The sequence below is a fragment of the Syngnathoides biaculeatus genome, chromosome 2, assembly GCF_019802595.1.
Source record: "Syngnathoides biaculeatus isolate LvHL_M chromosome 2, ASM1980259v1, whole genome shotgun sequence".
NCBI lineage: Eukaryota > Metazoa > Chordata > Actinopteri > Syngnathiformes > Syngnathidae > Syngnathoides > Syngnathoides biaculeatus.
Window position 1 is genome coordinate 35,694,892 of NC_084641.1, and position 16,367 is coordinate 35,711,258.

Sequence of the window (16,367 nt, forward strand, 5' to 3'; positions counted from 1 at the left end):
CATCTCCTGCTCTGGATCCTGATGGGCAGGATACACAGGTGAGGGTGGGGGACACCAACTCATCTACACACACAACCAGTTCTGCGGTGCCCCAAGATTGTGTCTTCTCTCCATTGCTGTTTTCTCTCTGAATGAAAAACTGCACTTCCACGCACCCGGCTGCCAAACTTGTAGAGTTTGCAGACGGTATCACAGTCATTGGCCTTATCTATGACGGTGACGAGTCTGCATACCGACAGGAATTGGAGTGGCTGGAGCTGTGGTGCAGCCGTCACAACCTAATGCTGAACATGTTTAAGACTATAGCTCTTCAGGGGATATCCTTAGCCACAGTTGGCCCTCACGCTGTCCAACTGCCCTTGTGTCAAACTTCGACACTTCAAGCTCTTAAGAGTTAATTACAGTCTCTCAAGACCTGAAGTGGGGGATCAGCATCAACTTCATCCTTGAAAAGGCTCAGCAGAGGATATATTTCTTGCTGCTTCTGAAGAAGTCCAGCCTGCTACAGAACCTGTTCAAGTAGTTCTACACAACATTGACAGAATCAGTCCTGTGTTATTCCATCACACTCTGGTTTGGTGTTGCAACAAAGAAAGATAAACTCCAATTGAAAGGGACAATTAAAACTGCTGAAAAGATTGTCAGTACACCCCTACTCACCCTTGAGAAATTGCGTCCTGACAGAACAAAGACAAAAACTTGATAAATCCTTTTGGACCCTCTACTTCCTTTCACTTACAATCGGGATTGTCTGTCACAAACGAGACTCGAGGGCGGACCCAAATGCACGACTCCGGAGGCGAGCAAGCAGTACAGAGGAAGCCTTTATTCGTTCCAAGGTCGGTAATCAGTGAGTCAGTCCAAACAAGCAGAAATAGCAGTAGCGTCAGGCTTACAGGGTTGGTCAGGGGACAGGCGTTGGTCGGTACACGGGAGGTAGACATCAGGAGTAGGGAAGTGCGGGAACAAGGCATGAAAGACAATGATCTGGCAAAGGACCAGTCGTCCCCAGGGTCCTATATATACCGGGTTCAATCAGTCGTGATGAGGCGCAGGTGTGTGCCTCCTGATTAGCTGGCCACGCCCAGCCCGAGCTGGAAGGCAGGGGCATTGTCACAGGTTATCGCAGTCACTTTACTGAAGTCTCCGTGCCCTTTGCACAATAGTCATTAAACCTAACTATTGTTCAATTAGTCATTTCGAAAAGCTTTATTTCTACTCCACATCTTTTTGCACATTTTCAGAAAAATACACTGGCATTAACAAATTACTGATAACCTTTATTCTTCAGCGGTTGTTTTTTATGTCTTCATGTTCATGTCTTCATGTTCTGTTGTCGTACTAGAGCAGGTCCAACTACCGTTGAGAAATTCCTTGTGTGTTTATATATAGGCACGATGCCTCAACTGAAAAACATTGGACTCACAGTTTTGAGGTCCTGGGTTCTATCCCTGACCTGCATGTGTGGAGTTTGCATGTTCTCCCCATGCTTCCGTGGGTTTTCTCCAGGCACTCGGGTTTCCTCCCACTTCCCAAAAACTTGTGACATTAATTGGACACTCTAAATTGCCCCTAGGTATGATTGTGATCATGGCTGTTTGTCTCTATGTGCCCTGTGATTGGCTGGCAACCAGTTCAGGGTGTACCCCGCCTCCTGGCCATTGACAGCTGGGATAAGCGCCACCACTCCCCTCGACCATGTGAGGATAAGCGGCTAAGAAAATGGATGGATGGAGAGAGAGAGAGAGAGAGAGAGGAGAGAGAGAGAGAGAAATAGAGAGAGAGAGAATGTTTTATGTGTGGTCCTGTGGCTTTGGTCAAAGAGGCATCACATAAACGCAGACACAGAGACACACACACACATATGCCATTTCCCTCTAAAAGCACAATTAATCAACAGTGTCCGCACTGTAGGGGAAATGGTGAGTCACTTTCTCAAAGATTCAATTTGGTCACTGTATTCTGTGAAATATCAAACCTTTGCCTCGTGGTGGGCCTTTTTAAGCTTCCTGGTGCTTTCGGGCAATACAGCCCACCTTTACCTTCCTTTTGCTTTCAACATTTAATGTGAAGGCAATAATCAAAAATGTCAAATATAATTATTGAGCTCTATTATGGCCTCTATATTTACAGACAAAAAAAGAAAAAAAATTCTTACAAGCATACCTTGGGAATTTTTATTTTTATGCCCATCCTGCCATTCTTTTAAGCTTATTGCTACAGACAAATAGGGACAAAAGTGGTCTGTAATTACTTGTGCTCCCCAGTGGATAATGGCAGCATTCTCAGGGAGCTTAGCAGCTACTTCCCGTATAATTGACTGCAGGGATGCATCACATGCTGGTCCTAACTTACTTATTTTTCTGCACAATATTTCTTAGTGTTTATATTATTTCATTTACTTATTTGTGAACTGTTCCATATAAAGAGGTGTTCCATTATAAAGACATAAAAATGTGAAACCGAATTTCTGTCTGAACAACATGATGATGTGTGGCTACTTATAGTGAGGAAAACAAGTATTCCAACACCCCGCTATATTGCAATTTCTCCCACTTAGAAATCATGGAGGGGTCTGAAATTTTCAGCGTAGGTGCATATCCACTGTGAGAGAGATAATCTAAAAGGAAAAATCCAGAAATCACAATGTCTGATATTTTTAATGATTTATTTGTGCTATACAGCTACAAATAAGTATGTGAACACCTGTCTATCAACTACTGTAGAATTCTGACTCTCAAAGACCTGTTAGTCATCCCTTAAAATTCCACCTGCACTCCATGGATTATCCTGAATCAGATGCACCTGTGTGAGGCCATTAATTGCATAAAGACACCTGTCCAGCCCATACAATCAGTAAGACTCAAACGTGTAGCATGGCCACGACCAAAGAGCTGTCCAAAGACACACGAGACAAAATTGTACAACTCCACACAGCTGGAAAGGGCTATGGAGAAATTGTCAAGCAGCTTGAAGAAAAAAGGTCCACTGCTGGAGCAATCATTAGAAAATGGAAAAAGCTAAACATGACGGTCAGTCTCAATCAGAGTTGAGCCCCATGCAAGATATCACCTCGTGGGGTCTCAATGATCCTTAGAAAAGTGAGGAATCAGCCCAGGACTACAGGACAGGACTTGGTCAATGACCTGAAAAGAGCTGGGACCACCGTTTCCAAGGTGACTGTTGGTAATACACTAAGACGTCATGGTTTGAAATCATGCATGGCACGGAAGGTTCCCCTGCTCAAACCAGCACGTCAAGGCCCGTCTTAAGTTTTCCATTGACCATTTGGATGATACAGAGAAATCATGGGAGAAAGATGAGACCAAAATGGAACTTTTTGGTAATAATTCCACTGACTGTGTTTGGAGGAAGACGAATGATCAGTTCCATCCCAAGAACACCATCTCTACTGTGAGGAATGGGGGTGGTAGCATCATGCTTTAGGGGTGTTTTTGTACACATGGGACAGGACGTCTGCACTGTATTAAGGAGAGGATGACCGCGGCCAGAAGAATATCAATGTTTTGGTGTGGCGTAGCCAGTCTCCAGACCTAAACCCAATAGAAAATCTTTGGAGGGAGCTGAAATGCCGTGTTTCTCAATGACTCCCCAGAAACCTGTCTGATCTAGAGAAGATCTGTGCAGAGGATTGGGATAAAATCCCACCGGGAGTGTGTGCAAACCTGGTGAACAACTACAGGAAATGTTTGACCTCTGTAATTGGAAATAAAGGCTACTCTCGCAAATATTAACATGGTTTTGGTGTATCACACAAATAAATCGTTTGAAAAAAACATACATTTGTGATTTCTGTTTTTTTCTTTTTAGATTATCTCTGACAGTGGACATGCACCTACGATGAACATTTCATGATTTCTAAGTGTGAGAACTTGTGTTATGTGTGTGTGTGTATTTTTATTTTCCTTTCATACTTTTATGTTACTATGATGCGGTTCTTTTGTGATGTGGAATTCTGGAATGTTCAGAGAGGTGCCTATATAAGAAGACTGAGAAGGACCGTCAACAGAGCTTCTTACCACGACAATTTGGACAAGTAAACAAGTACATGCGACACTGCGTTCTGCCTTTCATTCTTGGACATTTCTGGACATTTGTTAACTTGGAATATTCACTGGAAAGAACATTTGCCTGATTGATCAACTCTGGTGACTATTCATAGCTTGGCTCAACTACTCGGTCTTTGAACTTCTATTCTGTGTTGATTGATTTATTTTTGTGTTGTGTTGTTGTGTGTGATTAAATTGTCTTAAACGGAATACAACTGCTTTGTCATATTTTGCTGGTTTGAGTTCGGGGATTTTAGTCTATATTCACATGTAACAAAATTGGGGGCTCGTCCGGGATCAAATTCATTTGACATTTGACACATCTGTTTAAAAGCGCTATTTTTTTTTTTTTTTTTTTGCTGCATATTTGCAACTTAAACTGTGAAGCCAGCAAAATGGAGTTTAGATTTGAGCACTTTATTAGGTCCCCTACCCCTGAATTGGTCTGTGATTTACGCAAGTCTGAGCTTCTGCAACTTGCTAATCATTTCAGACTTGGTGCCAAACCTGCTATGAGAAAATTTCACATTTTGAAAATTGTTCTGAGTCATTACATTGATGAGAGGATTTTTGTTCCTGATGTTTTGGGCTTGGTAAAAGAGGAATCTTCAGACATTTGGGAATTAAAGAAACTGGAATTACAACTTCCGATTGAAAAACAGACGATGGAAAGACACAATTTAAAAAATTAAAATATGACAAAGAAGTTGTGAAACATTACCCCTCTACATGCTTTAGGAAGATGTAGCTCATCTACTACTAGGTTTCATCATTGGATTGACAATAGATACCACCGTAAACTACGCCAGATTTTAACAATACATCACGATTGCCAACAGGAATGTGTGTTACAATGTATCGCTTGCTTGTTGCCGCTAACGCCGATTATGTTGAACTAAACTTTCAGTAACTTCAAAACGTTGTGGGTATAGACCGTTTGCATTTATTCCTTGATAGGCAAGTGCATTTAACTTTTCTTCAGATAAAGTTTGTCAGATCAATAATTTTTATTGATGAAAAATTGTAAATACTGTTTAACCCCTTATCTGCAGGCATGACTGGTGGACTACACCCGTACATTTTTCAAATGTGATTGACTGCTTCACTTTTCCACTAGCATCCTCAAGCCAAATAATGCATCTGTGGTACTCTTTCTAGGCATGAAACCATACTGTTTCACACAGATACTTCTGTCCCGAGTCTCGCCTCCACTACTCTTTCCCATAACTTCATTGTGTGGCTCATCAACTTTATTCCTCTGTAGTTTGCATAGCTCTGCAAATCACCTTTGTTCTTAAAAATGGGAACTAGCACACTTTTCCTCCATTCTTCAGGCATCTTCTTGCCCGCTAGTATTCTGTTGAATAAGTTGGTCAAAAACTCCACAGCCACCTCTCCAATTTGCTTCCGTACCTACACAGGTATTTCATCAGGACCAAATGCTTTTCCATTTTCATACTCTGTAGGGTGTTTCTAAATCTCCCCTTACAAATCATTGCCACTTCCTGGTCCATCAAACCTGCCTTTTCTACACTGCCTATGCTCTCATTTTCTTCATTCATCAACTTCTCAAAGCATTATTTCCATCTATTTAACACACTACTGGCACCAGTCAACACGTTTCCATCTCTATCCTTCCTCTCCATCCTCACCCTTACCTGCTGCACATCCTTCCCATTTCTATCACTGTCTACCCGACCTATATAGATCCTTTTCTCCTCCTTTCATGTTCAACATGTTGTACTTGTCATCAAGTGCCTCTTGTTTAGTCTTTGCCACCTCTAACTTTGTCCTACATAGCATCTCAATGTATTAATTTCACTTCTCAGTCCTCTTAGTGTCTCACTTCTTCTTCGGTAATCTCTTTCCTTGTTGACTCCCTGTATTTTGGGGTTCCACCACCAAGTCTCCTTCTCTCCTTTCTTACCAAAAGACACACCAAGTACTCTCCTGCCTGTCTCTTTGATTACCTTGGCTGTCGTAGTCCAGTCTTCCGGGAGCTTCTGCTGTCCATCCAGAGCCTGTCTCAACTTTTTCCGAAAGACTGCCCAACATTCTTCCTTTTTCAGCTTCCACCACATGGCTCTTTACTGTGCCTTAGTCTTTGTAATCTTCTTACCCACCACCAGAATCATCCTACACATCACCATCCTCTGGTGTCGAGCTACATTCTCCACCCTACAGTCAGTAACCTCCTTCAGATGGCATCGTCTGCATAAAATGTAATCCACCTACCTGCATCTACCTCCGCTCTTGTAATAAGTCACCATATGGTCCTGCCTCTTTTGGAAAAAAAGTGTTTACTACTCCCATTTCCATCCTTTTTTTAAAGTCCACCACCATCTGTCCCTCAAAGTTCCTTTCCTGGATGCCGTACTTACCCATCACTTCTTCATCACCCTGTTTCCTTCAACAACATGTCCATTGCAATCTGCACCAATCACAACTCTCTCTCTGTCTGGGATGCTCATCACTACTTCATCTAGTTCCTTCCAGAATTTCTCCTTCAACTCTCGGTCACATCCTACCATAGCCGCTAATCACAGTATACACAAACGCTAGGCTAGGCAGGATTTAAAAAAACGTGAAACAAGGTCTGATGACTATGAGACAAACCAAGAAACATGAAAATGTGGTCAAACTAAAAGGGCACAGACTCGCTGTGACAAAGGATTGCTCTACACTAACTTACGAACAGTAGCGGTGTATCCCAGAATGCAATGAAGCATGCGCAAGAACTTGCCAATGCCGATGACACATTTACCACTTAAATATAGTGTCGAAAATGAAACACATCTGTGACAGCTTTCAGAGGTGCCACCGCCAAGGGCGGTGGCCTGGCCACACCCTCAGAGGAAGCGGCACCCATGACAATGCTATAAGTTCATGTATTTAATATAGTAAGTTAGTCCTTTTCCAGACTTGCCATACCTTTACGATGTAAATAATATTATTTTTGTTATCTAAAATTGGTTCTTTTTGTAGGAAATCATTGAAGGTAAATTTTAGAGCTTGGTTTTTGTATGATAACTGTTGAATTTTTGTGGAATGCACATGATGTTGTAACTTCAGATCATCAACCAAAAAGATGAATGAAAAGCCAATTCATTCAAGAAACATCCCATGCTGCAGCCTCCTCACAGGTGTTAGTGTATGATTTCTGATGGTCTCAACCTGTTCCCCATTACCCTCTGTGCATTTAAAAAAAAATCTGCTGTCTCCCTTTTCTTGTGGCAGTTTCTTAGTCCGTTTCATCAATTCACCAGAGCTGGTCTTGAAGTCTATGTCCCTTCTCACAGCAATTGCCCCAAGTAAACCATTGAACTTGGAGGCGAGTGTTTTTTTGTTTGGGGGTGGGTGTAATGTACATTGCTTAGCTTTTTTCAGAACCGTTTGTTTTCCTCCTAAGGAGTAATTTTGATTTTGCTACCTATATTTCATAAAAAGAGTGACTGATGATGTAGCGATACACACACTTGATTTTGGTGCGGGGAGCGTGAGATTGATACTGTATCTGCCCTGTGACTGACTGGCAACCAGTTCTGGGTTCAGTCTGCCTTTCACTCAAAAAGAAACTGGGATAGGCTCCAGCCCTCCTGTGACCTTTGTGGGAATAAGCAGCTTGGATAATGAAAATATATACCTGTATATACACATATAAATCATGTTTTATTTTCTGTATACTTAACTTTATATGGACTTTGTTTAATTACCCTTTCCTCCTCCTCCCCCTGAAGTGGTTTAGTGTGCCCCTTTTTTTTCTTTGTTATTTTGTTCTCTGTGTGTATAGAGCCCCCTTCTTTGCCATTCAAGTTCTCCTTCAAGGCGTCTTGAGAATTTTTGTAGCTAATTATTTCGTCAAGGTGTCATCGGTGTATCCAATAAAACCTGCTTCACTAGCAATTTCTGCGAATGAGTCCTGTAAATAATCCTTGCCTGACAGAACACTTTGGCCAGTAAGGAGTAGAGTAAGTAGAGACTGGCCTGGTGACGACCAGGAAACATATCTCTCCCATCATGTGGAGGGTCAGGTGGCAATGGCCTCACAACTCAGCCAGCTGTCAACCAAAGTATGATACCTGTTCTGCTTTGCAAGATGTCATGACGTGTTCTTCTGTTTTGCATATTTCATTATCGTTTTCACATGTTAATCAGCTACACTTGTACACAGCCTAATTAATTTAATGTTTTAGTGTAATTCCGCATCTGACCTCTGTGTGGCAGCAGTCTTTCATTCGTGCTTAGTACATTTACAAAGATCAAACTTCCTTTGTGTACAAAGCAACAACCGAATGCATACGAAGTTCGTCGTGTTGTCCATCATTTCGTGTATGCTAGCTTTCAGAAAACATTGGCTGTAAATTTGTGATGCGCTAGCCCAATCTTTGATGTTTACGTTGGTGTATGTTGTATGGGAATGCAAATATGTTTACTTTTGATTTTGTGCAAAGCTAATTAGCTACTCTTTGAGCATTGTATGTCAAATATCAGGTTGGCTGCTTAGCTATTAGTGTGCATTTTATGTTAACCAATCTATTGTAATAACTGGTCATAAGTTAATAGGATTTTCTATTGGTTAACACTGTTAGTTTAGGTTGGTATTTTCATAAATTTTATTGATGTACAGTGCATGCTTTATGGACAACTCACCAAATGCTGTATATTTCTTCTTACTGTTTACAGTTTCCCCATCCTCGAGCCGTCACCTTATCGTGGTGGAGGGGTTTGTGTGTCTCGATGATCCGAGGAGCTGCATATTCTGGGTCTTCGTGCCCCTCGTAGGGTCACCCATACTAAAAGGTCATATTGGATCTTGGTTTCCCTTGCCCGGACATGGGTCATCGGGGCCCCCCTCTGGAGCCAGGCCTGGAGGTGGGGCTCGAAGGCGAACGGCTGGTGGCCGGGTCTGCATCCATGGGGCTCGGCTGGGCACAGCCCGAAAGGATAACATGGGTCCCCCTTCCCATTGGCTCACCACCTGTGTGAGGGGCCATAGGGCTCGGGTGCAATGTGAGCTGGGCGGTGGCCAAAGGCAAGACCTTGGCGATCCAATCCCTGTCTACAGAAACTAGTTCTAGGGACATGGAATGTCACCTCTCTGGCTGGGAAGGATCCCAAGTTGGTGCGTGAGGTTGAGAAGTTCCGACTAGATATTGTCCAACTCGCCTCTACGCACACGTGGCTCTGGTTCCACTCCTCTTGAGAGGGGTTGGATTCTGTAACACTCTGGAGTTGCCACAGGGCGAAACACCGAGCAGGTGTGGGTATACTTATTGCCCCCCGGCTCAGGGCCTGTATGTCGGGGTTTACCCCAGTAGATGAGAGGGTAGCCTCTCACCGCCTGCAGGTAGGGGGACAAGTCATGACTGTTGTATGCGCTTATGCACCAAACAGCAGTGCAGAGTACCCACCCTTTTTGGAGTCCTTAGTAGTGCTGTAGAGAGCCCCCTCTGGCAACTCCATCATTCTACTGTGAGACTTCAATGCACACATAGGCAATGACAGTGAGACCTGGAAGGGAGTGATTGGGATGAGTGACTATGTCTCTTGGCTGGCTTGGGAATGCCTCGGGATCCCTCCGGAAGCAGTGGAAGAAGTGGCTGGGGAAAGGGAAGTCTGGGTATCCCTCCCGAAGATACGTCCCCGCGACCCAACCCGGAGAAGCGGTAGAAGATGAATGGATGGATGGATGTTTACAGTTTTACTTGTTTTAATTGCTGAATTTAACAGCTTTTATTGTTTAATAAAGGAGCTACAGAACGCTCATATCCCAGCTCTTTAAGAGAGTTTGGTTAGCTGTTAATTCTGTGTTCTACACTGAGCACATTAGCACATAGAAAGAACAGTCCAATACCTGTTCTGTCATAACCAGGACTTGCCGACGGACCCAAATGCACGACTCGGGTGATAGGCAAGTAGTAAGGAGGAAGTCTTTATTCGTTCCAGAGTCGGTAACCGGGGAGTCAGTCAGCACAAACGGCAGAAACAGTAGTGACAGGCTTACAGGGTAGGTCGGGAGACAGGGTTGGTCGGTACACAGAGGGTTGGCGTCAGCAATGCGAAAGTGCGGGAACGAGGCATGCGAGGTGACGATCTGACGAAGACCAGTCGTCCCCTGGGTCCTATAGGTGCAGGGGTTAATCAGCGGGGATGAGGCGCAGGTGTGCGCCTCCTAATTAGCGCCGATCTGCTGGGACCCGCCCAGCCAGGGCTGGAACGGCAGGACCATGACATGTTCAAGCTCCTGCAATAGACCTCTTGTCCACTGTGAGCATCAGAGCCCCCAGCCACCCAAGGAAACCCAGTTATGGCTGTCCTCACCATCGGGATGAGCGTGAAGTTAGGCTACAGCTACACAATATGGAAAACGCACATCACGGTATACTCCAAAGTGACATTCTTAAATTGCAGTACATCCTAGTTGAAATTAATTAGTGAATTTAATATGAATTTGTCACCATTTTCTGACTAATATATGATCTTGTCATAATGAGCCATTTAACCAGCAAATCACAAATTGGATATTTACATTAATAAAATCATGACCTTCATAAATATGAATATCAATAATTATGCCCACTTGCATTTATTGTATGTACTTCATTGTCCGTTTCACCAGCTTGTAACCAAGCTCTTCACCTGTCGGCAGGGGAGGAGTACCATACCCCTCACTTTCAAGTGAGCTCCCCGACTTCACTTGGTTGTAAGAGGAATCCACTTCTTCTTCTTAGGCCTTTGCCTGGAAATGGAATACTTCTTTGTTCTCATGCATGCACAAAGCCATGGGGTAAAATGAATGGGAAGGGGCTAAGGGGTAGAATTGGGATTGGCCTCAAGATTTTTTGGAGTCAAGTCTGGTACAGGACCACAAGGCATTCAAAATTTGCTCTCAAGACCAAGACCAAGACCCATCTCAAGTAATATAACACTCGTCACTCGTTTCTCAAGGCACCAATGTATCCACTTCACCTGAAGTGTGTTATGTTAAAATTTGATTGTGATTATAATGTTTAAGGAGTAAAGAACAGACACAGGAGATTGTGACACTGGCAGAGTTAACAGTGCTGTCTGTGCCCGAGTAGACTTTTCAGTTTAGCAAACTTCCTCCCAGGGTCCTTGTCAGACAACGGGTAACGACACTGGACTAGTGGAAAAGTTTGTCATTTTTTTCTAGCTCACTGTGGCACTTAGAATGTGTGTTCTTAACGAGTTTGAAAAAATTGCATGCGTCCCGCTTTTGAAAACAGTTTCGTCATTAATGTCTTCGGTAACGTCCTTGATATCTCTACATCTGGACAAATAAAAAAAAAGTGTGTGTGAGCCTGCTGGGTGTAGACAGCATGTTTCTATATGTGCGTTCATGGAAATGCCCGGTATCTCTTATGTCGCACAGTCTATAATTTCTGTAACCAGGACTATTTCTAAAATAATAATTAAAATAGAGCAATTTGATGAGGACAGCGAGCGATGGTTTTTCAAAAGACCATTTATATCACATTTTACTCTCAGGTCATGGAGACAGTTTTGCATTGAACAAAAAGTTCAATTTTTTCAAATGCCTAGTTTTATTAAAGCTAAAAATTGATGCCAAATGAGTACCATCAATCCCAAATGGAGAATTACATTCAATAACTTTTTTTTTCTGAAAAAAGATAATTTACTTTGTTCTCTAAATCAAACTCTTGAGGTGATGTTGAGCTGAACGACAAAAATAAAAATGAAACACTGTGGTGATATGAGAGTTAATGGTTCCCAAAGTGACTTGCAACGTCTAAGTCGATTTTTGATATCACAATGGGCTGAAGGACAAGCTTATCTTCAGAAGTCATTCAAGTTTTTGTTCATGGCAAAAAATGCCATAGTGATAGAACCCCTAGTGCGTGGATATGAAAGCCTGCAGATCACCTGGCTGTCTGCATACATTATAGGGAGAAAAACTGGTCTGAGAAACCTTTAAAAACCTTCACGTCACCTGATGAGCAGCCATTTCATCTGTGAAATAAAACTGCACATAATGCTTAGTATTGTGCAGTTGTTTGAGTGGAAACTTGCAAGGTAGAACATTCTATTCAGTCTGCTGTAACTAACAAGAGACGGCAGCAGCAATGGAAAATCGCTGTCGGATGGGCTTGTCATAGCTCTAGTGGTAACAATGTCTGAAATAATCTAAATGAGATTTACTCAATCCTTTTGTGTGTATTTGTGGATATGTATTATGTAATCAAGTTCCACAATAAAATCTACTTCTGATTATTGTACATCCACACATTGTGAATGTGTTTATTTCATTTATTAAAAGTTTACAAAAACAAAACACAACCACCAGGATACAACCTTACAAAGATAAAAGACAGATGAAGTAGTGCTTCAGAGTTGAAAATGTATGAAAATAAAGGTTTTTCAGAAACAATACTGATGAGTTTTCTGGGAAGACTTAAAATTATTTTTGTTTGTAGAATTTCTTTTCTTTCGGTTTTTTTTTAAGCACAATACAACCAATGGGAAGAAAATAAGTTTCTGACTTGTCTTCCTAAAGGAATACATTTTGTTACCTTCAGGTTTGTGGAAAGCTGGTAACTGCCACTCTTAATGGCCTGACATGTTAGTTTACACCATTTGTAAGTGGGAGCTTTTGTTGTTATAGTGCTCTATAAATAAAGTTGAATGGATTCGGGGCCTATTTAAACACCATAGTCGTAGACAGTAAGTAAAGCTGCTTTCTGAGGATTTACCATCATTTAGTAAGCGTTAAAGTTATTTCCCCTTTCCATCTATAGATGATGCAAACCTTGCAAAGCTCTGGCTAAAGCAGTTTAGAATGAGAATATTTTTTATAATATAAGGAGAGGCGCGAAAGCAAATGCTTCTGAAAGTTGTATCTTAGATCCGGCTAGCCAGATCACAGTACGAAAGCCAAATGATCAGATACTTTGTTGTGGGTTTTTTTTTTTTTTTTCATTGTGCATGATGCTTTTAAAAAAAAAAAAAAAACTTGTCAAAGCTAGAATGGTTCAACACAGCCATCAAAGCAAAGTTAAAAAATATTCTGGCAGTAGTTTTTGCCCACGTCACTGCACATAAACATCAGCATGCGACACGTTAAAGGTGGCCGGATGAACTAAAAGTCAACCCGTGCCACAACAATACCTGTACCATCTTTCAAACTCTTGTTTTACATTTCAAAACAGATGAAAGAAAGAGGCAAGTGTTTCAAAGGATGAGTAAGCACACCTTGCAATTTCACAACAGGGGAAAGTGGGTCACTGCTTTCTGTGTGAGTGCATATGTCGTTTCAAAAGGTTCGCATGACTCAAGTTCATCTGCCAAGCGCAATTCCAAGAGATGGGCCAGAAAGGAGATAGAAAACAGCCCCCGTATGCTCTGTGAAAACCTTGTAAAACAATCTTGACAGCCACAGTAAAAAACTGCCAGCATGCAGCATCAAATTATTTCATGACGTACACTCATTTATTTGATCATCTTGACATAAGAATACAACAGTTGCATTATGGACTAGATGACACAGGTGAACTGTTGCTGCTTCTGTTCACGAGCAAGAGCGTTTTATTTTTTGTTATATTTTTGAGTTGGCACTTTAAGGCTGTTTGTAACCATGAAGAAGATATTCTTTTGCTGCTGTGAGCTTGAAAGACTCTACTGTGATGGTTCAATGCACTTATGGGTTGGATTCAGGTTCTACAAGGTTTCTGCTGCAGTCATCAGCCTGTTTCACATCCCTGTATCGAAACATCAAGGCTCTGCAGGGTGCTGACGGCGCTCAAACCTTTTAGCTGACTCAATGTTTCACTTTGCCAATCGCTTGGCAGCTGCATTCTCTTCCTGTCCCATTTGTTAGCACTTGGACAGGAGGGAGTTTGTGTTTTAACAGCAGAGACATCGGCCATGAAATAAGCAAGCCCAGATATTTCAATTCGTATTCTTTTTTTTCAGATGAGCATATCTTCCATCTGTAGTTTTTGGCTCCGTCTAATATACTTCATGAACTGGCATTGGCTATTAACAAATCCATCTGTACATGTTTCTGATGATACCCTTTTGTAAGTGTAAAAGACATGATTGGCTTTTCCAGATTACTTATTTTTTCCAAGTGTATTTATTTATTTTAAATAGTTTACTGACAGGAGCTGGCCAAAAGGGAAGTATGCAAATTGCCTGATCCTTGCCTACGCCGCTTGCTGATGCTGACCGTCATGATTTCAGAATTTTACTTTGAGACTGGAGTTCATCAAACTTAAAACTTTCAATAGACTTTATAGTTTGATTAGGTCCAGTGTATAAAGGAAAACTCGGACTGATTTTAATGATATCCAAAATGGTTTAGGTCGGTGAACTTAAAGAACTTAAAACATCTAAGGACTGGAATGAAATAGCCAGATTTGGAAGTTAAAAGAATGATAGAATGTAGCTGAAAGATTTTTCTCTTTTCTTAGCCACTGATTATCTTTCTTCACCCACAAATTTGTTAGAGAATGATTAACTTTCTTAACATCCTCTAATGAGCATTATCTTTGCAATAAATTGCAGGTGGATCGCCAATAGTTTGTTCCTTTGCTGTACATTACCTCTCGTGGTGATCTGAACTCTATCTGTTCCACCATTGTATCTTGCAGCAAGCATGTTACATAGGTCGTTCTGCCTTTTCTGAGTCTGCTTTGAGCTGTTTAATGACAAATTTGTGTGTCTATGTGCACAATAAATGGTGCTCTAACAGCAGAATCATCGTCACCCACTGTTCTCCTGATTTAGAGATCATTGCAGTCTTGTACAGACCCTTTTATCTACCAAGGGAGCTAACGGTAGTCATTGTGCTAGCTATCTATATTTCGCCGGATGCTAATGTTAGCACAGCACTTAGCCGTCTGTGACTTTAAACAAAGAGCAGCTCGCCCACCCGGACGGAGTATTGATTGTTGCTGGTGACTTCAACCAAGCCTGTTTACGGACTGTCTTACCCAAATTCGTCTGGTGTGTGACATGTCCCATCAGAGGAGACCAAATCCTGGACCATGTTTATTATAACATTAAACATGCATACAGGGCTTCTCCCCTGCCCCATCTTGGTGGATCCGACCATGTCTGTGACCCCCTCATGCCCACATACATCCCCCTACGTAAACAAATAAGGCCTCGAACAAAGACAATTACAACATGGCCTGAGAATGCACTATCCCAACTGCAGGACAGGATGCACTGTTTGGGAATCAGTTGAACACCAGAACCTCCAGGAACACACATATACTGTTCTGTCTTACATCAAAAACTGTAAATAGACAGATCCGGGTTTTCCCCAATCAAAAACCCTGGATGACACAAGAGACTAAGGCTCTCCTGAGACATCGCAACGCTGCCTTGAGGTCAGGGGACAAGGCACAGTACAGTGCCGCTAGAGCTGACTTAGAGGGACATCCGAGTGGCCAAAGCAGCCTACAAAATAAATATCGAGGAGTGCTTCCCAGAAAACAGCTCCAAATAAATGTGGAAGGGATTACAACACATCACAAACTACAACAGTAAGAACAAGATGTGTCCCATAAACACAGACGCTTCGCTGGCAGAAAAACTAAACCATTTCTTTGCCCGTTTTGAGATGGACAAGTCAAACCCAGGCTCATCACAACCACCTGCCACCAGCAGTACATTGACGCTTCAAGAACATGAAGTGAGAGGTGTGCTCAGGACTGTAAATACCAGGAAGGCTACTGGCCCAGATGGAGTGCCGGGGACGGTAATGAAAGCCTGTGCTTATCAGCTGATGGGTGTTTTCACAAAAATCGTCAACAGATCCCCGCAACAATCAACCATTCCCTCCTGCCTGCAATCTCTAACAAACATCCCCATCCCAAAGAAAGCAGCCATTGACAGTCTAAATGGTTACATGCCTATTGCACACACATCTATGATAATGAAGTGCTTTGAGAGGCTGGTTGCACGCCACATAAGGGGCTCACTTACTGCATCACAGTGTGGTATGCTGGATGCACAGCAGTGGACAGGAAAGCTCTGCAAAGAGAGGTCAACAGCGCCCAGAAATCACTGGCTGCTCTCTGCCCTCCCGAGAGGACATTGCCAACTCCCGCTATCACTGTAGAGCAACTAATATTGTAGGACTCTTCACATTCTGCTCATCACCTGTTTAACCAGTTGCGCTCTGGCAGGCGGTACATGACCAACAAAACACGGACAACCAGATTCATGGGCAGTTTTTCCCCAGAGCCATCAACTTCTTGAACTCAAACCAATGAACATAACAACAATGTAATGTAGTATTTTACAACT

General features: G+C 42.3%; 1 long non-coding RNA gene across 1 annotated transcript; it reads left to right on the forward strand.

Moving 5' to 3' along the window:
• The first annotated feature begins 4,016 nt into the window (after positions 1-4,016).
• LOC133491541 (uncharacterized) lies at positions 4,017-11,390 on the forward strand. The gene is made up of 2 exons (XR_009792427.1): positions 4,017-4,169; positions 8,754-11,390. It is a non-coding gene; the product is annotated as an uncharacterized LOC133491541 (long non-coding RNA).
• Positions 11,391-16,367: the final 4,977 nt, after the last annotated feature.